General features: G+C 48.2%; 1 long non-coding RNA gene across 3 annotated transcripts; it reads left to right on the top strand.

Moving 5' to 3' along the window:
- On the top strand, nucleotides 1–21,394 carry LOC123617654 (uncharacterized). 3 transcript variants are annotated; one of them, XR_012503774.1, is made up of 8 exons: nucleotides 1–616; nucleotides 2,270–2,790; nucleotides 8,995–9,135; nucleotides 9,214–11,005; nucleotides 12,399–12,505; nucleotides 13,988–14,062; nucleotides 16,551–18,790; nucleotides 19,037–21,394. It is a non-coding gene; the product is annotated as an uncharacterized LOC123617654 (long non-coding RNA). The 3 variants fall into 3 exon arrangements; XR_012503773.1 differs by having other exon boundaries at nucleotides 1–620; nucleotides 16,551–17,386; XR_012503772.1 differs by having other exon boundaries at nucleotides 1–620.
- Nucleotides 21,395–24,544: the final 3,150 nt, after the last annotated feature.

Here is a 24,544-nt window from a genome sequence, read left to right as displayed (position 1 = left end):
CAGTGAGCTGTGTTTGGCTTTAGAAGTTTATCTAGTTTAGTCGATAAACGATCTTGTTTAGTTGCTTTTTTACTCTCTCACCACTGTTGCACGATTGCAGGAGGAGCTGCTGTTCTGGAGCCCTGAATTCTCACCATTTAGCTGGGTGAGCGCCATCCTACAGGTGCTAATATTCGATCAAAGGCAGCACCAGCCGCAGAAAAGAACCTCTGAATGAACGGTGTCGGTAAAAGTTATCTCCATCACCGCCTGCACAGGGCTCTGTCCTTCCACCTTCAGATCCACACCACGTCGTAGCTGGTGAGCCCTGGGGACAAAGGTGAAGCGATCTGCATTAAGATTTTTTCACTTAATTAGGAGCAAGTCTGGAACCCCACACCCCTGATTCTCAGCTCAGTCTGGGGCATTTCCTTGCCCTGATGGAGTCAGGTTTTCAGGAAGCTGAGGACAGCCCGTCAGCAGTGACTGGGTAGCATCCGCATGCAGGGATCCAGACACAGGTCCACAGAGTCCAGGAGATGCAGTGGGACACCGTGAGCCCTGGAGACTTGCTCAGCTGCAAACCTGGTGGCGCTTCGGGACCTGGAAGAGTGTGAAGCACCCTGGGCTCTCCATGGTGGGTAAGTCTCCGTCTCTCTTCTCTGAGTCCATTTCCTGCCTCTAACGGCCACGGCTTGATCGTTGAGACTTAGCCACCCGTGACTGCTGAGGGAAACAGAGGGAACACTGAGCTGCTGCATTCATCTCCTCTGCTGGCCAAGGGGCAGGGCCAGAGCCCGTCACTCACTGTCACCCTCGGTTTTAAAACCATTCTGTTAGGATCCGGGAGAGAGATTCTGAGAACCTTGCGGAAGATATCCTTCTGCACTTTTTTTTTCCTTTTTCTTTTTTGAGCTTAAGGATGAGGAAGTCAGTCTGTGATGGAGGAAGACAAAAAGTAATGCACCACAAAGGGGCAGTATTTAATTCTAGGGAGGGAGCCAAGGAGCTAATACTGAGAAATGGAGATCAGGAATGATGGAAGCTGGGGTTATCAAGAAATTATCCTGTCTGGACAGTCAGCTCTGTCGTTCAATCCCTGGAAACTAGTGCTGATCACTCTCCCTCCACCTGGGCCTCTGTTTTCCCAGTCTTTTAAGTGGGGATATTATACACTGCTGAAAATGAGGTGCAGATCATCATGGGTAGCAGAGTTCCTAAAAAGCACATCCCAGGTCCATGTGTAGAGAACCATGCTTTAAAATTTGATTCTAAAAATTCACTGATAGCTAAAAATACCCTGTTGACACAGGCCTGTCTACACCCTCTGATTTTTTATTTTACGTGCAAAAATTTACGTTTTTCCATTTTCGTTGGCTAGGGTTCTGTTATTTGAAGGTAAGGTGCGGGAAGTCCTTCAGAGGTTCAACGGGAGACAGGGAAGCGGACAGAGGTTTCCTCTCTGGAAGGAACTTTCATCGAGATTTAAAAAAAAAAAATTGTTTAGGCTCTGTTTGCTACTGTAACCTCTAGTCTTCTGCCAAATGGCAACACAACAAAGAAATCCTCCTTTTCAAGTTTCTGGTTAATAAAACAACACAATGCAAGACAAATAAACAGAAACAGAAGGCTCGAGCTCGCATAACTTAGCGAGTACATGTGTGGAGCCAAAGGAGCCGCTCTGCCTGGATGGGCAGGCTGTGAAGTCTCCCCCGGAACCTCGCACCCCAGCCCTGCACCCAACGTCGGCACGCAGGTCCCCCAGCGAGCGAAACGTGGGCTGGAAGAATCTCCCCAGTGAGCAGCTGCTTCTTTCTGCTCTGTGGCCACCCCCTTTGCCCTTCAGTGTTGGTTCCTTGGCTCGTGGACATTTAAGTTGGTGGCTGAGTTTCTGGAGGTTGTGGCTCTAGACGTGCTGGTTGAATGGTTAGTGCCTGAAAGAGTGGAGGTGACAGTAGAGGTGTCATTTGCGGGGATTTGGGGAGAGCTTAATGGGCAGCTGACTTATCGAAACTATAAGATCAGCCTTCTCAGGCTGCCGATCTTTCCTCTAGGTGATGCAATTTCTTAGGGCTCACCTGGGAGTGGGTGAGGGCTTGGGACCCTGTGCTCGGATGGGGCGTGGGTGGGGCACGGGCCAGGGGAGCTGGTGGTCTGCAGGCACCTGGAGGGTTCCCGCTGCTCCTGGAGCGGCACCTCCCACCCCAGTGCAGATTCATCAGTTCCCTGCTTCTCTAGTCTCTTTTCTTCTTCAACCTGTAAAAATGCTCTCTCCTCTCTGCTTCCACAGGACTGCCTCTCTCTGTCTTCCACTAGCAGCTTTCAGCACTGGATTCAACCTAAGCCCCAAACCCACGAGGAAAGCATTTCCTAGTAGCCATTTGTCCTCGGCACGCCGGGAAGGGTTTCTCAGCTCCTCATCCCTGTTCTCAAGGGACATCTTCAGACCATTACAAGGCGCTCTCTGTGGATCAGCTGCTGCTAAAACGTGGAAACAAAGAGTAAACCCAACACTTGAAGACGCTAAGGATTTATGACGTTTCAGAAGAGGAACCATTTGTAAAAAGCTGGCCAGCCAACTTCTCTGCAACGTGTTAAATAACAAACTGAGGCTGGAGAGCCGCTTTTTGGTTACTTGGAGCAAATTAAACGACAAGAAGGACCATGAAGCAGTTGGGGGGTTGGTTGCGTGTTTGGAATTTGACTCCATGGAATTGCCATCTTTTTGAAGATTTCACGCATTTAGCTGTTCTTCCTCCAGACTCGTTGCTTCTCCTGTTTTTGATAAATGTCTCTAGGAGATGCTCGGGGGTATGTGATTCCTGCAAGTCGCACAGAACTCTCCTCCAAGCTCACTTCCTTGTTGAGGGATTTATTAGAATTATTAAAAACTCTTTTTCTTTCTTTTGGAGGGGAGGGGGTGGTCACCCCAGGGAAAGTAGAAGCTGAATGATGCTCCTAGTAGGAAGCTTTAAGTCTTGGATCATAAAGGGTTGGATGACTGCCTACCTGCCTTCCTGTTCCTCCTCCTTCCTTCCCGAGTGAATCTTGCCACGGTGCATGCTCTTTCCGGCACTGTTTGAGTTTTTCAGGGGCTGTCGAGCCACCCTCTGCTCCAGGGATGGGCCGTGATTTGACTACAGGGCGATTCCATCCTTGAACTCCTGACTGGCTCAGGAGTGGTCACGTGACCTTATTCCGTTTGGGGCAAAGATAGCAGAGACTCCTGGGAACATTCTTTCTCACTTTTAAGAAGAGCAGTACATAGTCATGTCCTCTCTTTCCGCCTCATTTTCTGCTGGTGGCCTTTTTAAGACCATGAGGGAAGTGGCCCTGAGAACAAGGCTGATGCCCAGAGGAAGGCAGCTTGAGAGAATCTCAGGGAAATGTAGCCAGATTCCTGTCTCCTGGTTCTTGGCAACTGCCCAACCTCTGGACACCCAGTTATATGAGCAAATAAAATGCCTTATTGTTTAAGCCATTCAAGTCAGTTGACGCCGTCCTAAGTGATGTAGAGGTGTAGACTCTAAGCGTGGTGCAGAGCGGCCTGCTGAAAGAGGGCCCAGGGAGGGGCTCAGGGGTCAAACTGGCGCCTCAGCAACCATGTACTGGCCATGTGCCCGAAGCAAGATGCTTGACTCCCGTGTCAAAGGGGTGTGACCATCTCTGCATCTGTGTCGCCAGGCTGAGTGTGGGTCAGTTAAGTCAGAGCTCCACAGCGTGATATGTAACGTGTTATTGGCATCCTCTGTCAGTTCAGCTCTATTATTCCATCCTAATGAAAAGACAGCGGCTAACGGTACTGAGAGATGAGTCTGTGTCAGCTCCTGGGGCTAACTGCTTCAACGACTTTGCTCCTTTAATCTGCATTGCAGTCCCGTACAGGACGTTATCACGTCCCTGTTTTGCAGATGATGAAAAAGCATTAGAAAAATTAACCTTTCAATATTATACATCTGGAAAGTGGGGGCGCTTTCTAGGGAGTATCTGAGGATAATGCCAGTTGCTCAAGCACGTGTTCGAGAACTTGTCAATTCCACAAAAATTGCCGCCAGTCCCCAGCCCTGCGCTAGGCTTGTTCCCGTGGTCACTGTCTTACCATTTATTTGGTCATGATCTGGCTTCCTGTTTCTGTTCCCTAAGTCCTTAAGCCAATGCAGATCTCGCCTTCACAACAACCACTGGACTGACTCACTGCTCTTGTAAAATAGTTTGTGCTCGAGTTGTTTTCACCACCCCTCTGTAAGTGTGTGTGTGTGTTGGAGTATTAATGGAAGTAGTTGGTGCTTGAAATATTTTGAGACTGTTACAAGCTCTGATGGAGATGGCTGAGATAGTGGCTTGCGGGTCACGCATCACAGCTGTAAGTAATTTAGCCCCTTGCCCTGAAATGCTGAAGGTGGGCATGGGACAGCGTAAGGAGGGCCTCCTTGCTGTCAAGACCAGCAGTTCTCACATGGGGACAGTTCTGCCCCCTTCACTCCCACAGGGGACTTGGCAATGTCTGGAGACATTTGATTGTCACAATGACAATGATCAAATTGTCACGGTGGTGATGTGCTGCTGGCATCTAGTGGGGAGACCCCAGGGAGGCTGCTCAGCACCCTGAAAAGCCCGGGCAGCCCCCATAACAGAGTGCCATCCAGCTCCACATGGGATAGTGCCGAGGTGGGGAGACCCGGTCTAGACGTACCTGCGGTCCCATGCTGAGATCTTTCCAAACCATTCCTGCTTGGTTAGGGGTCAGGCCACCCTTCCTACTCTGTGGATCTGTGTGAGTGTCCCGGAATGCTCACAATTTGATACCCACTCTCAGGCTCAGCAGAGACCTGGAGCCTGGTCAAGTGTCCTACTGGAGGAGACACAGGTCTTCTGCAAGAAACTGATGGTGGAAGGCATTTGCCCCAAAGAGTTGAGGTCAACTGACATGACTTTCTGAACAAAGAGGGATAGTCTTCAGGTTTTCTTCAGCTCTACTGGGGGCCCTCGTGTAGGTTGTTTCTACTGATGCTTGACTGTCTCCCTGTCCTCCTTACGCTCTCAGGTTTAATTCTGTCGTCTTGACCCCTGACCCGTTCCCAGGTCCTGACCTCGGCACCTTTTTGTCTCTAATGCCAACCCAGGTGACCATCACCAAGTCTCTTTATGGTAAAGGCTCTGATCACTTTCTTCTCCTTCTGGTTTATACATTACGGTAATACACATTATTTCCCGTTACTCTTAGGACCTTCCCTTTTGATTTGTAGGAGCTCAGGTTAGAACTGTAGAAAGAAGAGCATATTAGAATTTCTTCTCTTTTAATTTTCTTGCTATAGAAGTCGAAATTTTCCTTACAGCCATGCGGATTCCTCTGAATAACAAGGAGAGAGTCAGGACACACCACAAAGAGAGAAAAAAAAATGACAAAGACGAATACGTCGAGATCTTATTTCACGACATCAGAGATTTCATACGTCTTTCTGCCCCCCTACGCTTTGGTGTGAGGAAGGAGGTGGTGGTGGTAGAGGATAGTTTTATGGGTTTAGCCAGATGTTAAAGACATCTGGTGACTGGGTGTTTGTTTTTTAAACTTTTCTGAATGTTATGCTCAGAACTGGGGGCTGAATGGTGGCTGTTCTGACCAGTCTAATAAACCATCTTTGCTCTGAGAGTACAGATTAGGGGCAGGAGGAAGGAAAGGTGCTTCTGGCTTGGCAGAGGGCACCTCCATTTCTTTATTTGACGATGAGACTCTACCTCATATAACAACCATAATGATTCTAGCTATGAGTTACAGAGTGCTTATTATAAGACAGATGCGGTGCTAGATCCGTTGCCTCTGTTTTCTCATTTACATTTATTTCTAATATGTTAGAATCTGTGATGCTGTGCAGAGATGTCTTCTAATGCTCCCAGAATTTACATCATTCTTTCTCTCCATTGTCTGGATAAATATCTTTCTTTAGACTTAAACATATGGTTCTCACATTTGTACTACCAACCTTAGTATCATATTTTTGTTTGCTGTTTTCCATGTGGTGCTGATGGATTGCCTTAAGTCATCCACGTCCAGTAGTCCAATTTTCTTGGAGAAGCTGCTAGGTTACTGGTATTACTTGTGACTGTGAAAGTCTTTATGCAAAATGAACTTCCCCACCCCAGAGTCAACCCTTGGACCTTCGTTTCATAAACTCCAGGCTGCAACTGGGTGAATCAACTGATGTCTTTGAAGAAAGGGCTAGACTTTCTGGAGGAATATCTCTCGGATTTGAGTTTTTTGGAGGGAAATCTCTTGGGCTTGAGTTTTTGTTCCATAAGAGGCAGCCTAGTGAAACAGAAGGTTGTGTGTGGTGCTCAGATTCTACTTCAGAGAAGGAAAGGCTTCCATAGGAATATACCGGGTGAGTGAATTCGAAGGCCAGTAGGAGGAGACTGTGAACAGAATTCCACCCCTTCCTAAATGCCTAGGCCAGCAGCTTGTCATTGTTGTCCCATTGTTGAACTGAGTTGCCTCCTGGTGGGAGATTTTCTAGAGTTGGACAGAGGTTGTCAATAGTCATGGGGAGAAGGTTCTGGCATAAATAGTAAAGAAGCAAAAACAGACAACATATGTTGAATGAGACAAAACATCCAGAGAATTTTTTAAGGAAAAGAGCAGTGTGTTGACTATGAGGAGAAGGAAAAATGTCAAGAATTCAGGAGGTGGGCAAAGAAGATCTTGACTTGGGAGCCAGGGACTAGTAGGCTAACTAGGGTCTAGAAGAGTCTGGGAGATGCAGCTAGTGAGAACCCTGGTCACGGGTCCCGAGCTGGACTCCCAATCCTAAGGGAGCAGTGGGACTGCCCTGATACAGTTCAGTGCAGAATTTGTTAGAATCAGTGGTAAAGGGCCGGGAAATTGATGACACAGATGAGCCAGCCGGTACCCTGAGGGCCGTCCTGACCTGTGTGTTTCAAGAGGATCTGTCCACTATTTGAAGACTAGAGACTTATCACAGCTTAGAGGATTTGCAAGGGATTTGCCCACTGCACTGGAGCGGGCAGGCTTAGTGTGGTCAGATAGGCACCAGCCGGCCGTGGCATCTTGTTTCCTTAAATTGGTGGGAAGGATTGGGTTTGTCAGGAAAGTCCTCAGCTTTGGAGAGTGAAGGAGGGTACAGGGTGGGGTGAACAAGACACAGTGGAAGGCAGAAGGTGTTTTGGAAGTTTCTCTGCACAAGGTTATATGCACATCTCCTCTGCCTTCAGGAAAGGAAGCGGATCTTAAACACACACGAAAACAAACAAAAAAGTGAGTGTGGGGAGTTTTGAAAAAGTTTATAAAGCAGCTCTGAAGACCAGAGACCTCAAATAATTCACTTATTTTTTCTCTGTTTTTCTATGACTTTTGCTTTCAGGGTGGAACAGTCAAAGTTATCAAGAATGATAAACTAGGACCCCTCCCTGTCACATCCTGTAAAGGAGAAAGCTTTTTAAAAATTTGGAGATCTTAGAAATAAAAAAAGGAGAGTTTGTGAGTGGATCCTTACAATAAACAAAGAAAAAGAATGATTACCTTCTCTGATATCAAATTTCATGTACAGTTTAAGTATTCTTACCACTTAGCATCAACCAAATACTTTTAACTCTATAAAGTTTCCATTATTTCATTTAGCTAGAGAAGTCTTCCAGCTAACACTTTCCTATGCTTGGAAAATTTTTAATTAGCCCTTTCTGTATCTGTTCAGAGACGATATACTTCATACATCAATACTCCATAGAGTTTAGTCTTAGAAATATGGATTGTATTTTTTATTTTTATATATTTTATATGTTTATTAACATTTTTTCTTTCTCTGTTGGCTGACTTATTTCAGGCCCATAGGCGTGTACTTCGTATGTTCATTGACTCTCACATCTTTCTGTTCATGAAGATCATTTAAGAAGAAAGGCATTAAAATAAGGTTGACTTGAGATATCTAAACATCTGTTTAATACAGCCTCTCTTTATATTACTTATTTCTGGTCCAGGGCATCAAAGAAAAAAAAATGAAAAGTCGGCACTGTTCTCTTAAAAATACGTCAAGGGCCCCCAACTCTTTAACAACACAGGAAATGTCAAATATTATATGGATATAAATAACTCAGTAAAACAGGGTTACAAGAACATCTGGCTTTGCACAGTTCCACGCACTCGGCTGGCGCAAAGATATTTCAGTAATACTATCCAGTCGTTGGGTTGTGTGAGACTACGGGGCACAGAAGGGAATTTGAGTGTCGAGTGAAAAATGTGCTTGTAAAAGGGTCTGAATTGTTATCTGTCTAATCCGTCCTAATCTGTTCAGTCATTTGCTCTGGGGGCTCCTAAGAGGGAACACTGACCCCCTCTGGAAGCTACTCTCTTAGGCAGACACCCCCAGAGCCCAGGATGAGGGGTGCAGGGTGGAAGGTTAATGACCCTTGAGACACAAGCTGCCCCAGTGATAACCAGAGAGATCATTTTAAAAGGGACATCTCAATTTTCGGGGGAAATTGCAGCCTTCTGTCGGTCCAAACCTTGTGGAAACCACGTCGAGAGGGAAAGATGGTGGCACGGGTCTCCTTTATTCTCGTCAGTGTTGCATCGCACCCTGTTGGTCTCCCTCTGCTCTGCGCCGCGCCTTGGCCTCCGCTGAGGGCTGGCTTCCCAGGGAGCGGGGCGCGCTGCTGTCTGCGGGAGGCGGTTTGTACAGTCTCAACCCTTTGGAGTTCGTTTCGTTACACCTACTTAAAAAAGAAAGTAAACCCCTCAAAACAGACACAAAACCTTCACACGAGGAGCTTAAGGCTTATGGTTTTCCTCTAAATGACGATGTTCAGCATAATTAAGAATAAAAACAGCCATACGTCCACCTTGCCAGGAGGGCAAAGCCAGACAGAAGTGACAGGTAGATCTTAGATTCTTTTGGGCTCCTTCCCAAAGAACTCTCTTACTTTTATATTCTGCAAATATTGAGTAACTACCGCGTGCCAAGCCCTGGGGTAGGGAAAAACTCAAGGTCCTCCCTTGCCTTCTAGGAGCTTACCGTCTGCTGGGCTAGGCAACACTTGGAAGCTATCAGTTTCAATCCGATCCAATCCAACCCAGTCCAGTCCAGCTGGGTCCAGCACGGTGTATTCTAAAGTAAAGGGACTCATTGAAAGACAGTAAAATACCAGGTAAAGACATTTGCTTAACTCTCTTCTACCAAACTTTTGAAAAATCTAGTTACATTGGTATCTTTCTATACCTCCTAGGGTCCTTTTGGAAATCACTTGATCCTTTGTTAAAATCAAGTCCAAGCTGAGGAAGCACAGGCGGTTTATCTGGGCGGCAATGCTGCCCAGCACCGGGGCAGGCAGCAGCGGTGAAGCACCGGGGACACTGCATTACGGTGGAAGGAATCCCTTTACTGGCAGGAAGTACAGCTCTTACACGTGCACGACCACCTGGTTTTGCAGTGGTTCCTGGAGACCCCAAAGTGCTACCCTTATGCTATGTTTTTTTTTTTCCTGTTCTTTCTCAAATGGCCATTTTCTATTCATTAAATAAGTGGTTTACTGCAACTAATGTGTTTCTGTGGAGCATCTTCTGGGAGTGAAGGTCTGTGGGAGATAATTCCTTGCTTTCAAGAGCTCGGTCAGGTGGGGAAAAGCCACATAAATGGATAAGTATGATACTATGTGCTGAGTGTTAGGGATCTGTGCGAGGGAGAGATAAAGACACATCTGGCTAGAAGGCGAAACACTGGGGAGGACGGGTTGGAAATCATCGGGTGGGTCAGAGTCTTTCTCACACTATATATTCATGTGTCAAATGGCACTTCTCATTCAAAGTTATCCCGACTGGGTACATACCTTGTTTGCAGTAATGGGATAGCTTCCCAAACCCCTGTCACTGTGTTCTCTGTAGACTTGGCTTGAAAGGAATGGCCAGCTAGTCACGTGAATTACACGTGAAAGGAATTGCCTCGATTGTGAGTTTGGTTCTCCAGACCCTTGAGAGGCTGCCTCCTGGGGTTTGTTTGTTGGTAGGGGTCCCAGCCACCCCCCCCCCCCCAATCCAGCCCAGCTCCAGACGAGCACTGCTGAGCGTCACTCGCCAACCTGCCCTCCTGCTGGTTTCTTGCAGTCACTCTCCCCTTTCTCTTCCCATTCGTTTCCAGGCATTTGACAGAAGAAACTGCCCCCAGGCACCACTGAGATCATGACCCAGGCCGGTACACTTCAGGAAATTCACGCTGACAGAAACTCCTGCCTTCTGCTATTACAGAAGGGGCTTGGTGCAGCAAGATGCCAGCTCAGAGCCACGGGCTGCAAGGAAAGGTTCTTGACCCTCTCCGCAGAGAGGGGAGCGCCTGGGAGGGGGGCTGAAAGCTGTGGCCAGGGTTGAGATAAACATGCAGGTTAAGGCATTTTTCATCTGTTTAACCAGATCTCATTATATTGTCAAACAAGACTGCAGTGCTCACAAGAAACAGCTACGGTATTCTTATTGAGGGTTGGGGCGAGACGTAAGAATTTATTTTCCCCTCTGAAGTTAATTTCCCTGATGCTGCGATGCCAGGCAAAGTTTTCACTGGGATGAAAGTTGGGGTTGGAGACAGCAAGTTTGTGGAGCTTTTGAGGAAAAGCTTAATGGCACATCCTAGGGCCCCACGCTGCCTGGGGCTGAGGAGAAAAGGAGACTTCAGTGGTAATCTCGCCTGTGTCCTCCACAGGGGACGCCCTTCTCCTGGCCACGGACGGAGCCTTTCCCTAAATGTATATTCCTTTGCTCTGTCGTTCTCCCACCCCCCACCCCTTATGTTGATCCCAAGAGAAGGCCACTTTTGTTCATTGTTCTTCTCTTTTCCGGGTTGAGCTAACTTTAACAATTGCCTAGCTCTGACGATGCTCAGGAGGTGAGTAAATTACCGCGCTGCCCAGCTCTTTGTCCGAATCGTGGAGGAGGGTGGCGATCCTTGTGAAAATGTGCACTGATGGTCCTGCACAGTGGCCGTGTCGACATCGGACACCTGAGTTTTAGAAAATCCGGAGTAAACGTCTGGTAAGCAAGTGAAGGCTTTGACTCACCACCGACTTCTAGCGTGATGATTATTTCACATCTGTGTCGTGCGTGTCACACCGTTAGCTTGTTTCTGGTCTAACCATAAAACGGTGTGACGTAGCTTCAGCGGGTTAAAGCTAGTTCTTTATGTATTTAGAACCGATCTCAGTTACTAGTTTGTGAGGGTGATCTTACGAGGCTCCTGTCCCACTTTTGGTCTGACCGTTTTAAGGTTTTGGCTCATTTTTAAATCAGGTTGCTTTCTTGTTGCTGAGTTTTAAGAGTTCCTTGTGTATTTTGGATAACAGTCCTTTATCAGATGTGACTTCTGCAAGTATTTTTCCCCCCCAGTTTGTGGTTTGTCTTCTAATTATCTTGCTATGTCCTTCCCTGAACATAAGGTTTTGATTTTAATGAAGCCTGGCTCATCAGTTATCTCTTTCAGGCGTTGTGCCTTTCAGGCGTTGTAGCTGAAGGCATCCCCAGACCCAAGGTCAGCTAGGTTTTCCCCTGTGTCACCTTCTGGATTTTACATGTTGGTCTACGAGCCATCCTGAGTTAGTTTTGTGAAGGGCGTAGGGTCTGTGTCTAGATTCTTTTTTTTTTTTTTTTGCACGTGGATGTTTAGCTGTTCCAGCACCATTTGTTGAAAAGATTGTCTCTTCACCATTGAATTGCCATCACTCCTTTCTCAAAGATCAGTTGATTACACTTACGTGGGTCTACTTCTAAGCTCTCTATTCTGTTCTTTTGATGTATTTGTCTTTCTTTAGCTGATATCACACTGTCTTGATTACTGTAACTTCATAGTAAGTCTTGAAGTCAGGCGGTGCCAGTCCTCCAGTTTTGTTCCTCTCCAATATCGTCTTGGCTATGCTGGGTCTCTGGCCTTTCCCCGTAAACCTTCGAATCAGTTTGTTGATATCCATACAAACGCTTGCTGAGATTTTGATTGGCATCACATTGAATCTATAGATCAAGTTGGTCAGGACTGACATCTTGACAATATTGAGTCTTTCTATCCAAGAATATCTCTCCACTTATATGGTTCTTCTCTGAGTTTGTTCATTAGAGTTTTAGAATATTCCTCACACGGATCTTGTATCTATTTTGTTAGATTTTTACATAAGTATTTCAGGTTTTTGGATGCTAACAGAAATAGGATTGTGTTTTTACTTTTAAATTCGACTTGTTCATTGTTGGTGTATAGGAAAGCAATTGACTTTTGTGTATTAACCTTACAGTCTTGCTATAATGTCTTTTCTTTTTTTTTGGGAAGTCATTTTTTTTATTTTTCTGGATTTTCTACACCTGTGTCACCTGTGAAGAGATAGTTTCATGTTTTATGTCTTCTGCTCAATCTGTAATGCCTTTTCTTTCCTCATTGCATTAGCAGGGACTTCCAGCATGATGCTGAAAGGGAGTGGAGAGAGGAGACGTCTTTGTTTTGTACCACTGCCTTTCCACTGCATTATAGTGGCTTTTAATCTTCTAAATTAGGTAAGCAAGTATTTTATTTTAAAATGTTTATAGCAGATATGTCTGTCAAGCCTCCTTTCCCTCCTCACCTATTTCACACAGCCCTGAATTTCTGCTTGGTGCTCCATGTGGTTCTAGGGAATCTGACTGCATCTCTGGTTTGGCTGTGAACAAATGACCTAGCAGCGTCCTCCAGCCACAGTGGTTGGTAGAAGAAAGCCTGCATCCTAGGCTGGTCCAGGGCGGCACAGATGCCTTCTCTCCTTCTGTCCGATGTGTTATAAAGATGGAAAGCCTGGAGCCGCTGCAGCCATTTTGCTGTTATGAAGGGGGATGAAGCTAAACAGAGAAACAGACCAAACAAAACAAAACAAAACAAAACAAAACAAAAAAACCAAAAAACCTATTTGCAGGAAATGAAGCCAGAGCCATGATTAAACCATAACCAAACATTCTCAGTTATGTTAGCCATAAATTCCTGTCCTTGTTTAAGCTACTCTGAGTTTGATTTTCTTTAACTTGTAACAGAAAGCATAATCAACTAAGAGAATTTTTTTCTGATTAATATGTTTTTCTTACAAGTAACTTAGAAAAACCTGAGAAATATAAAGAAGAAAATAAAAATCAGATAAAATTCTACTACCCAAAATATCTGCTTTTAACACTTTGAAGACTCCTTTTTAGTTTTTATTGAAGAGGAGGTCGAAATTAGGATTTTATTATACAAAACTTTACATCCTGATTTTTTCCTAAACATTATATTATATGAAAGTTTACAAGTCCCTGTGTAATCACTGAAAAAAAAAATTTGAAGTGGCAGCATGTTTAAATCCTTTATACTTCTTTTCAAAGCTACTATGATTGAACGTAACATTGTTTAGGCTTATGTTTTGTGTATTTCCTTTGTAATTTCTGACAATTTCATTTTTTATCACTTGTGTTGCACAAAATAGTTTTTAGATTTAGTTTTGATTAAACAAACATTTCCTGAGCACTTCCTACATGCCAGTGATGGGTTCCGAGGAAGATGAGTTAGAATCAATGCCAGTCTCTGCCCTCAGGGGCAGAGTCACAGAAGGCCCACATCAGTCAGAAGCCCACAAAAATGAACTCACGATTACACAGTGATGCTTGCATTAAAGGAAAGGAAAGGTGTATGATGTTAGGATGGTGTGGAATACCTCAAGACCCGCGGGCGCACAGGGAGGGAGGGGTGTAGAGGGAAGGGAAGGGTTCCACTCAGAAATCATGTTTGAGTGGGGTAAGCAAAAATGAGAAGACGTTAGCTGAGCGCGGGGGAAGGTGTGGGGTAAGGGAGACCCTTCTCTGCAGAGGGAAAGGAATGCACAAAGGCCGCGCGTCAAGAGGCAGCCCAGCACACCTGAGGAGCTGGAGGGGCACCATGATTGGAACGCAGGGAGTGAAGGGGAGGGCAGTGACCAGACCGGGAAGAACCTTCTTTTTTCTCCTGATTATTTTTCTTTTCCCCTCTTTTCTCTTAAGATAAAAGGGACACCATCACCGCATTTTGGTGGGGAGCTGATCACACAGATCTGTGGCCTGCAAAGCTCACTTGAGGTGACTATGGATGGCAGGGTAGGGCCTGGGTGGGTCCTACAGTTGCCGAGGGAGATGGGCAGCTGGTTTGGGGTGGTGGTCATGGAGGTGGAGGAGAAGTGGGTGGAGAGATCTGAGGAAGTGCAAGGACTGGCACTTGGTGATAGGCTGGATGTGGGGAGTGAGGGAGGGAGCTGTCAGGAGGAATCTTGGCCTCTGGCTTTGTGCCCAGGGATGGAGCTTGGGGCACAGAGAGACAGTCACAAGTATGGCCTCCGTCCGGGACAACCTGAGGCCATGAGAGATGTCACGTAGAAGAGGGCACTCTGGAAAGGTCCAGACTGGAGAAGCAAATTGGTAAATCCTCAAAGACAGATGGAAACTGCAGTCATGGGCATGAAGAAGACCATTCCCCATGAAGGAGGAAATGAGTGGGATTCCTACTCACAAACGGCCCAGCGTAGGGCTTCGGGAGCTGGGCAGAGAGGATGGACATTCAAAGGCTACTGAAAGGAGCAGCAGAGAAGTCAGAGGAAAAGCTGAGGAGTGTGGAGTCTCAGTATTTAAAGGAAGAGAGGGCATCAAAACGCAGGGGCAGAGCTGATACCTGGAGCAGTGGAGACAAGGGCTGGAAAGCACCTGTGGGATTTAATGGCACTGGGGCTTCTGGTGACCTTAGCAAGAGTTATTTCAGAGAAGTGATGGGTTGTTGTGGTTTGGGGAGAGGTTAGGAGAAAAGGGAATGGAACAGGTTTTGTGAAAAACTTCCAGGAATTTTGCTGAGAAGGGGAGTGGAGGGTTAGGGCTCACACGGTTCTCAGCCCTGTCTGTACACTAGAATTATGTGACGTGCTTTAAAGAATCCCAAAGCCAAGGCCACTCTCCAGACCAATTAAGACAGAATCTCCGGGAGTTAGCCCCAAGCACTGAGAAATTTTATAGCTCCCAGGTGATCCTAACACACACCCAAGACTGACAATCACCAGGGTAGAAGGAGATGTGGGGTTGAAAACATATACAAATATATTTCAAGGACTACAGAGACTTGAACGTGCTTCATTGTTGATGGGAAGGGTCTGGTGGGGGGGGGGGAGAGAAGTAGTGATTGTGCGGAATTCTGAGCTGCAGTGGTTTAGAAGAAATGCATTCTGCTTTTAACTGCACTGTTGGCTACCTTGACATAAAAATTAAAACCAAAAAATCTGCATGTCTTCAGTTATCCAAAATCAAGAATAAAGTTGCTTTCTGAAGTATTTCTTATGGAAGAAAATGCATGTAAGCCACTGGCTGCAACAAAGACCGCACCCCCTGGGGGTACGCCCCGTTCTGAAGATCAGTTGGTGTCCTGTTTGTCTTAGCTCGTGCCCAGCCCAGCACCATCTCTGGGTCTGCAGAGTGTTGATTTATCTTCTGAAACACTTTTTCCTCTTCCGGGCACTTCCCCATAAGTTTCCTGTTTCCATCAGGACCAACACGTCCTGTAAAGGCTCTCGGCTCGTGGACGAGGCGTGTGCACCAAGAGTCCAACTGTGCCGAACGCTCCCCAAAGCCCTACTTTTTCCCTCCCTTTCTTTTCTTGCTTCCTTCCTTCTTTCCCCTAATCTCTCTGCTCCACTCCCCACTCGCCCCAAATGCTCAGACTTCCTCTGTAGATTCCAGAGGAGGATTTCAGAGACCTTGAGTTCATGGGCGTCTCTTCAGGGCAGGGACCCTCTTGGGTGACTTCAGCATTGGACGGGTAGTTATTTGGGTGCCAGCATTCGAGCTGAATAAAATTTGCAGGTTAATTCCAAAGCTCAGCGTCTCCCTTCTGCCCCACAAACAACGCCCCCGGCGGAGGAGTTGACATTCCATCACCCTTGCTCACCGAGGTCAAGGCAATAGAGACTATTGACATTTCAAATATTAAATAAGAAGAGATAAATATTAGTCACTGATACCACAGTGTGAATTCGCTTCTCTGTTGTCCCCGCCCCTGAAGGCAGGAGACCCAGAACTTGTGATTCTTACAGCAGCTAAGGAATCTGGAGGGTAGGGGACATTACCGAGGGACACAGGTGTTTGTCCCAGCAGAGGTTTGGTTGGCACCAGCTTTGAGACTCTGGGAATAGGGCGCCCAGTCTCCCCCTCTCCTTCCTCCCCTTCCTTCTTGCCTTCCTTCTTTCTTTTCTTTCTTCCCGTCTTTTAATTTTTGATTTTGATTTTTATGGAAGTTTAGTCGATTTACAATGCTGTGTTAGTTTCTGGTGTATGATTAAGTGATTTAGTTTATTCTTTTTCAGATTCTTTTTCATTATAGGTTATTATAAGATATTGAATGTAGTTCCCTGTGCTGTACAGTAGGACCTTGTTGTTTATCTATTTTATGTATGGTAATTTATATTTGTTAATCCAGAATTCCTAATTTATCCCTCCCCTCTTCCCTTTTGGTGACCATAAGTTTGTTTTCTGTGTCTGTGAGTCTCTTTCTGTTTTGTAAATAAGTTCATTTTTATCTTTTTGTTTTCAGATTCCGCATAAGAGTGAGTCAGAAAGAGAAAGACAAGTCTCTCTCTTCCTTCGTCTCCCTGTCTCTGTGACTCTGCCCTCCTTCACCCCGACGTTGAACAAGAGGAGTTGTGAGCACCTCCCACAGGCAGGCAACGCTGCCTCCCTCCTGGGGATGCGAGGCTGAGCCCTTCCCCTGAGGAGCCGAGCGCAGTGGGACGGACAGAGCAAGCCTGTAATCACCCTGCCCAGTAAGAGTGTCAAGACCGTGGGAGGCACACCGTACCCTGTCTGGCGGGGTCGGAGACCTTTTCCCGGGGCATCTGAGTGGGAACTTGAAGATGAACAAAGACTTTTCCACGTGGACTTGGTGGGGGAAGGACTCTGGATGAAGCTGTAGGAGAGTCTGGTGTGGTCCGGGGAGGAGAGCAGCTCCTGTGTGCGGGGGTGCTCCGTGCGTGCGGGAGTGCGGTGGGGCGGGGAGATGGGCGAGGCTGGGGTAGGGCTCTGTGGGCCACACCAGCCCCGTCATCTGGGGGGAGGGGGTTAAATCAGAAAGCACGGGATGACCTCTTTGCAAGCATCTCCATTGTGTGGAAATCAGCTCAGTGGTGCTCAGTGTTTTCTTACAAATGCAAGGGTCACAAAGGGGGATGCTAAACCCACAGCCCCCAGGAGGGAGGACAGGTCTGCAGGGAGCTGTGGATTTCCCTTCAAGCTGGGTGTTTGGAGGGAACAGAAAGCTGGCCGAGGACCTCTCCTCCCAGCCCAAGGCTGTGTCAACACACTCACCAAACACAGTGAAAACATGACAAGCAGAGAACAGAGTGTCAACGTGCTAATTGAAACCAAAACCCAGTAAGTCACGTTTTATTTTTTCTCGGGTTTTTCTGTTTGGCTCTGGACAATAGTTGAATAAAGTGTAATTTGCCTAAGTCCCCCTTCTCTCTGGGAGGCCCGTGCCCACCTTGGCCTCCCTGGGCTTCCTCCTTTGGTGGGAGAGAGGGGCCCGGGGAGCAGACAGATTCAAGGCCCAGAGGTACCCACAGCAAGCAGAGGCGCGACTGCGGGTGGCGTCCACCTCTGGTCCGTTCCCCTTAGACACCAGTGACTTCTACGAGAGAACCTTGTGGACTTTCGTGGCCCACGTGTCATCATGTCATCCTCCTGAGGTTGCCAGCAGGCCCCGTTTCCCAGAGGGTCCCCTGCCAGGCCCCATGGAGGGAGGGAGGGAGACAAGGGAGGAGTAACCAGCAGGCAGGGAGGGGAGAAGGAAAGGAATTTCTGGCTGGGGAGCCTGTTGCTTCTGGTCCCTGGGGGGCGAGATTCCTGGCTGCCCGTGGGCCTCCCAGTGGCGGGGAGGCCAGGGGACCCTCGGAAGCACCCTGGGTTCTCAGGTCAGGGACAGCTCAGCGCTGTTCTTTGTTTACTTTGGCCTTTCAGAGGCTTCTAATTCACGGAGACAGGTGGGGAGGAGGGCAGGCAGGGCTTCGAGGTCTCTGCAGGCCCCCTCCTCCTGGTTGGCGGTGGCCTCGGACGTGCAGGCAAAGGACGTGGCCACCAGGCAGCGGGACCTGGTCCGCTCTTCCCAGTCCGTCCTGCCACCCCCAGCTCCTGGGCTGCCCCGGGGCCGAGCTACCAACCTGCAAACTTCCAGAAAGGAAGGACCAGGATGTGTTGTGGCGCCTGGCACGTGGGAGGTGGTCAGATGCTCGTGATCGGTGCTGGGAGCAAACCCTAGAGCCCGTGCCGATGGGGCGGCCCTCGCCAGGCCCCTTGTTTGCGGATGCTGGAAACCACACGGGTGGTCTGGGTTCACCGCACTTTCCGCTGGCCGGAGAGGGGCGTGTGTGTACCTTGCTGATTCTGTGTCTCATTTTAGAGTTTATTTGTCTTTTATGCCCGTTCCTACCCGATTGCTAGTGTTAGCCTGCGAGTCCCAAGCCGGGCGGCGTGTTTGCTTTATTCTTTCTGCACCGCGGAGCCCCGATGGGCCGTGGACGCTCGTCTTGCAGGGAAGCCGGCGTGAGGACCGGACCGCCTGTCACGAGAGCGAGTGCTCCCGCCTGGCACCCTGGGCACCTGGCTGGCCGGGTTGTGGCCCTGGTCCCTCCCCGCTGCTCCCAACAAGGAGCTCGCTCCTCCAGGACAGATTCTAGGGGACAGAGCAGCAGCAGATGGGAGGACATTGCCTGTGAGGCCGTTGTGATGATGGTCTCCGTGCTTGCCTGACGCTGGGCCGAATTCTGTCTCGAGTCCTAGGTCAGTTTGGGATCCAAAATAATTTGGGACCAGACCTCAGGTGTTTGGGGTCAGCTGCATTCGCCCAGCTGCTCATCCCCACGACTCATTTATTGCATGAAGGCCTCTCCTCACCGCTCGGCCAATGTCCTTTCTCTGTCTCCTCGCAGCCTCCCCGTCTCATGTCCCCTCCCCACGCTTGCCGGGGCAGCCTCAGGGATCCACAGTCTAACTTTTCATCCTCTAAAGCCCCTTCTTTTTTTTTAGGACATTTGAAAAAGAAGACTCCAATTTTATATCTCAAAGTTGCTCAGCTGGACTCAGAGCTTCCAGTCAGCTCCTTCACTGGTCTGGGGTCCTCTCTCTTCCAGGACCCTCACTGCTGCTTCAAGCCTTCTCCACCCTCACTGTAAGCTCCCTTTATTTTATTTTTTGGGGGTAATTAGGTTTATTCATGTATTTTAATGGAAGCTCTGGGGACTGAACCGAGGACCTCATGCGGAATCCCAGGACCACTGAGCTGTTCCCTCCCCTACAAGCTCCCTTTGAATATTCTAGACCCTGGTGCTCACAGAAAAGAGGGGAACCGACCAGAAATGATCCTTCCCACGTAGCACCGGCTGCTTACCCACTGCACCTCTGCACCTTTCTGCACCAACACTTGCCCCCTTCCCAGCTCCGAGCAGAAGAGGGTTAGACTTCCGCAGGGCAGGGCCAGTTCCTCCGACTCCGCCTGGCTCCACGTCCACCTGGCTCTTCCTGGATCTTCCAGGAGGCATGACTTTCTTTTCCTGTGTCTTAGCAGCTCCCTCTCCGTTGCTTGCTCCCCTCGGCTTGTAAACGTGCAAAATCCCTGTCCACCCATCACCCCCGCTCTTACCTACACCCCCTCTCCCGCACTGTCAAAGTTCTCTTGCTCTTTTACCCACACCGTCTCTCCAGCCCTTCACCTGACGTGCACGCCTTGATCCAGTCCAAACCGTGTCTTGTCCCGACAGATATTAGCCTATCTGAGAGCACCGAACAGAGACTTCTTTATAGGTGTGAACTGAGGCTCAGGAAGGTCAGCCATTAGGGTGAAGCTGGAATTCAGATGTAGGTTTTTCTGTTTTTTTTAATTTTTAAAAATTGAAAAAAAATTTATTGAAGTATAGTCAGTTTACAATGTTATGTCCATTTCTAGTGTCCAGCGTAACAATTCAGTCATAGAGATACATACGTATCTTTGTTTCCATATCCTTTTTCATTATAGGTTTCTACAAGACATTGAATATAGTTCCCTGTGCTGTACAGTAGAAACCTGTTGTTTATCTATTTTATATACAGTAATGAGTATCTGCAAATCTCCAACTCCCAATTTATCACTTCCCACCTGCTTTCCCCACTGGTAACCATTAGTTTGTTTTCTACGTCTGAGTCTGTTTCTGTTTTGTAAATAAGTTCATTTGTCGTTTTTTAAGATTCCACATATAAGTGATACCATATGGTATTTTTCTTTATCTTTCTGGCTTACTTCGCTTAGAATGATGATCTCAAGGTCTGTCTATGTTGCTGCAAAAGGCACTATTTTATTCTTTTTTATGGCTGTGTAGTAGTCCTTTGTATAAATATACCATAACTTCTTTATCCAATCATTTGTTGATATGGACATTTAGGTTGCTTCCATGTCTTGGCTATTGTAAATAGTGCTGCTGTGAACATTGGGGTGCAGGTGTCTTTTTGAATTAAAGTTCCCTCTGGATATATGCCCAGGAGTAGGATTGCTGGATCACATGGTAAGTCTGTTTTCAGTTTTTTGAGGAATCTCCATGCTGTTCTCCACAGTGACTGCACCGAGCTACGTTCCCACCAGCAGTGTAGGAGGCTTCCCTTTTCTTCACAGCCTCTCCAGCATTTATCATTCATGGACTTTTGAATGATGGCCATTCTGGCTGGTATGAGGTGATACCTCATTGTAGTTTTGATTTGCATTTCTCTGACAATTAGTGATATCGAGCATTTTTTCATATGCCTATTGATCATTTGTATGTCTTCACTGGAGAATTGCTTGTTTAGGTCTTCTGCCCATTTTTGGATTGGGTTGTTTGTCTTTTTTATTATTAAGTTGTATGAGCTGCTTACGATTTCCGAGCTTTCCCAGGCCTTGACGCGGACGGGGAGGAGCTGACTGCGGGAGGCCTCTCTGGATGTCGTCCAGAAAGGCAGGTGTGGTGGGGGGAGGTGGCGGCTGTGAGGCAGTTTAGAAGAGAGAGGCGAGGAGCCTAGTCAGGACGGTTTCCTGGTTATTGTAATTCCTGCTCACCCCTCTCCGACTCTGCCTCCCACTCCGCTCAGTCAAACACATGGCCACACGCCTACCAAGACCCACACGTGTCACCTTCACTGCTCACCTCTGCTGAGCAGAACGCCTCATAAACGCCTAAAGACTCTGCCAAATGCCACCAGTATTTGGTCTTGGCTTGTGAGTGGTGAGGAAGTTCCTGGCCTATCATCCACCCTGGCCAAGAAGGAGGCCATTCTGGAGGCCACTCCAGAGATGGTGGAGACCCCAGAGGGGCTGGATGAGGAGGACGTGTCTCTGAGAGGCAGCGCACCTGTGCGCAGGCGGCAGGTGGGTCTGGCCTGGGGCGCAGCGCAGCTCTCCTGGGCACTGCTGTCATCCAGCCACCTCCGCCCTGGAAGAGGGGAGGTGACCACCTGCAGCACAGCACCTGGGGCACTGGGGGCTGTGGGAGCTTAGGTGCTGCTGCTGTTTCGATGATGATGACGATGATGACTACGGCGGCGATGGGAAGGATGGAATCCTGCTGTCAACCCAGTGCACTCGGGAAACGGTGCTTGTGTGCCTAGTGCATGCTGGGAACGGGGCCAGGCAGGAGGGATGAACTAGATGCTGGAGGTGGAGGAGACCTGGGGCTCACTGTGACGGCCCCCAGATTCCACAGCTGTGGTCTTTCCTAATGACTGGACGCCCCTAGTCTGGCAAGAGCATTTGAAGAGGGGCCCTCCAGGATCTCAGGGACCCCCATTTCCTGCTCCTTCACAGAAAGAGGACTGTTGGCAGCTTCTGAGTCTATGTGCTGCGGGCATCCAGGGTTATGAGAAAGCTGTGGGGTGGGGACCCGGGAAGGATCACATTACCTGGCTTGGAGCCCCGCTTGGTATCAGGAGCTTGAGAGGCTGTCCCTTTCCTCTGTGGGGCGTGTGGGAGCGGGTGGGACCCCCAGCTCTGGGGGATTCCCTGGGCTCGGCTCAGCTCAGCAGTTCCGGCGGTTTTAGGACAATGATGCTGCTTTCCAGACGAGCAGCGCAATCCATCCATTTGGTCCTTTTTGCCAAATGGACTTTTTCCTTCTTCTCTGTACTCAAGGTGCCCAGACAGCAGGAGGTGGCCCAGAGCCCAGGGCTGCAGGGAGGAGCAGCCCCCAGGTGTCTGCCCGGGCGAGCACCTGAGACCAGGCTCTGCCTGGTGGCTGGATTCCGGCCTTCGCCTGTTTCCCCAGCATCTCCTGTGAGAACGTGGCATGGGCTGCGCTGCACCATCAGCATTTGAGCAGAAGGGGTCTCTCCAGGCGCAGAACACAGATTCCCAGCTCTGCAGTCAGGGAAGCTGCCTGAAGGGGCACCGTCTGGCGAGGGACTTGAGCTGGGCTTTCTTGAAAACTCTGCCTGTGCTCACCGACTGCTGCACTGAGGGAAACGGCACCTCTCCTTTCTCCAAAGGAAGGCTGCTAATTTTGGCTTCCCACCAGAAGGCATGCTTCGAGACCCTTCCCCAGAGAAGACGAGGTCTCATTTTCCTCCCCGCCTTAAACTCACCTGTCCTTTTCATTAAAATAAAGTATGCAGAGAAGGAGTTTCTCTTTATAACAAGGTATGTGTGCATGTGTGCATGTGTGTGTGTGTGAGACACAGGATAACAGAAGTTCTCTCTGGAATGAATTTTTCTCCCGTCGTCACAAGTTAATGTCAACAATAAGAATACCAAGAATGTGTACGCTTTACTGTTTTGGTTTCATACACAATTAAAACTTTTTTTAATTTTTAATTTTTTAAAAAATCCTTTTAGGGGGAGGTAATTAGTTTATTTATTTATACTTATTTATTTTAACGGAGGTACTGGGGATTGAACCCAGGACCTCGTGCATGCTAAGCAAGTGCTCCACCACTGAGCTGTACCCTCCCCCCGCCGGATTCATACACAACGTATTTAGATGTGGCGCTCCGATGGCCCAAGTACTGTTTACTTGTTTCTTTATCCGTTCATTTGGCACTTCATTTTCATCTATTTCCCTACAGTGAGATAGCCCATCACATCTGTTTTGTCTGTTATCAGCAAAAACCAAAAAGACAGCAAGTGTTGGCGAGGATGTGGAGAACTTGGAACCCTTGTACGTTGTTGGTGGGAATGCAAAATGGTGCAGCTGCTGTGGAAAACAGTATGGAAGGGCCTCAAAAATTAAAAATAGAACCACCCTATGATCCAACAATTCTACTTCTGGGCATGCATCCAAAAGAACTGAAATTAGGGTCTTGAAATATCTGCATCCCGTGCTCACTGCAGCCCTTTTCACAGTAGCCGAGATACGGCAGCAGCCCAAATGCCCACTGACAGATGAGCGGATAAAGAAAAAGTGATGTGGACGTACACACATATGGTGGAATACTATTCAGCCTGAAAAAGAAGGAAATTCTGCCGTATGACACCTTGGACCAACCTGGAGGGCATTGTGCTAAATCAAATAAGCCAGTCACACAGTTCATCAAGTTTTAAAATGCAGTGAGCATTCTCTCGGTTATTTCCCTTTCCCGGTCCCCTGTGTGCATGGTAGGACGTGTGTGTGTGTCGCTGGGTGCTAACCTGTTTTGGGCTCTCTCTTCCGCCTAAAGGCGGGAAGAGGAGCTCGGCCCAGCTGACTGGACCCCGCATGCGTTCTCCCTCTGCTGCTGTGTCTAGCTGTGTGGGGTGGAGATGGCCAGCTGTGTCACTGGGTGGGCAAGTGAGCCCGGAGGCACAGAACACTAGACCACCTCTCTGCCTCCAGGCCTGCTTCCCCATCACATCGTGAGGACTCCCAGCCAGCCTTCCCGTTACACAGGCTCCAAGGCCCCTCAGCAAGGGCGGAGCTGTGGGGAGAACCCGAGGGTCCTGGCTTTCATGCCTGCGGTCCACGGTATTCTATGTCTCAAGGGTCAACTGGAAGTGACCTAAATATCACCAAGCCAGAGATGTTCTTAAGGGTCACCAGCCGCCATTGATCAGATGTCCTAAGAGGTGAAGTGACTGGTTTATCTAGTAGATTCTATGAGATTCTTAGCTTAGCATAGAATACATACTTGAGGGGGAGGGTATAGCTCAGTGGTAGAGTGCATGTTTAGCATGCATGAGGTCCTGGGCTCAATCCCCAGGACCTCTTCTTAAAAATAAATAAATAAACCTAATTACCACCCTCCCCCAACCCCCACGAAAAAAAAAGAAAAAAAAAAAAAAACCATGCACTTGAAGATGCCTGGGAGGACATTTCCATGGACCCATCCTCCAGATGAAGACATGTAGGCCCAGAGAAGTCACAACGTTTTTGCCTATGGAAGTGGTTGACCAAGAGAGCGACCCTAATAAAAGGTATCTGCTGTTCCCTAAGCACTTACTCCGTGCCAGGCTCAGAGTGATCCAGGAGACCTTCCGGGGGCCCCACCGGGAAGTTTCGGAGGCAGTGGGATGTGTGACTGAGGGCAGGATCCCGACCATGCGACCAAGGTTCAAACCTGGTTCTA

The sequence above is a fragment of the Camelus bactrianus genome, chromosome 33 (assembly GCF_048773025.1).
Source record: "Camelus bactrianus isolate YW-2024 breed Bactrian camel chromosome 33, ASM4877302v1, whole genome shotgun sequence".
In the NCBI taxonomy this organism is placed as follows: domain Eukaryota; kingdom Metazoa; phylum Chordata; class Mammalia; order Artiodactyla; family Camelidae; genus Camelus; species Camelus bactrianus.
This window is presented reverse-complemented; position numbering and strand designations above follow the sequence as displayed.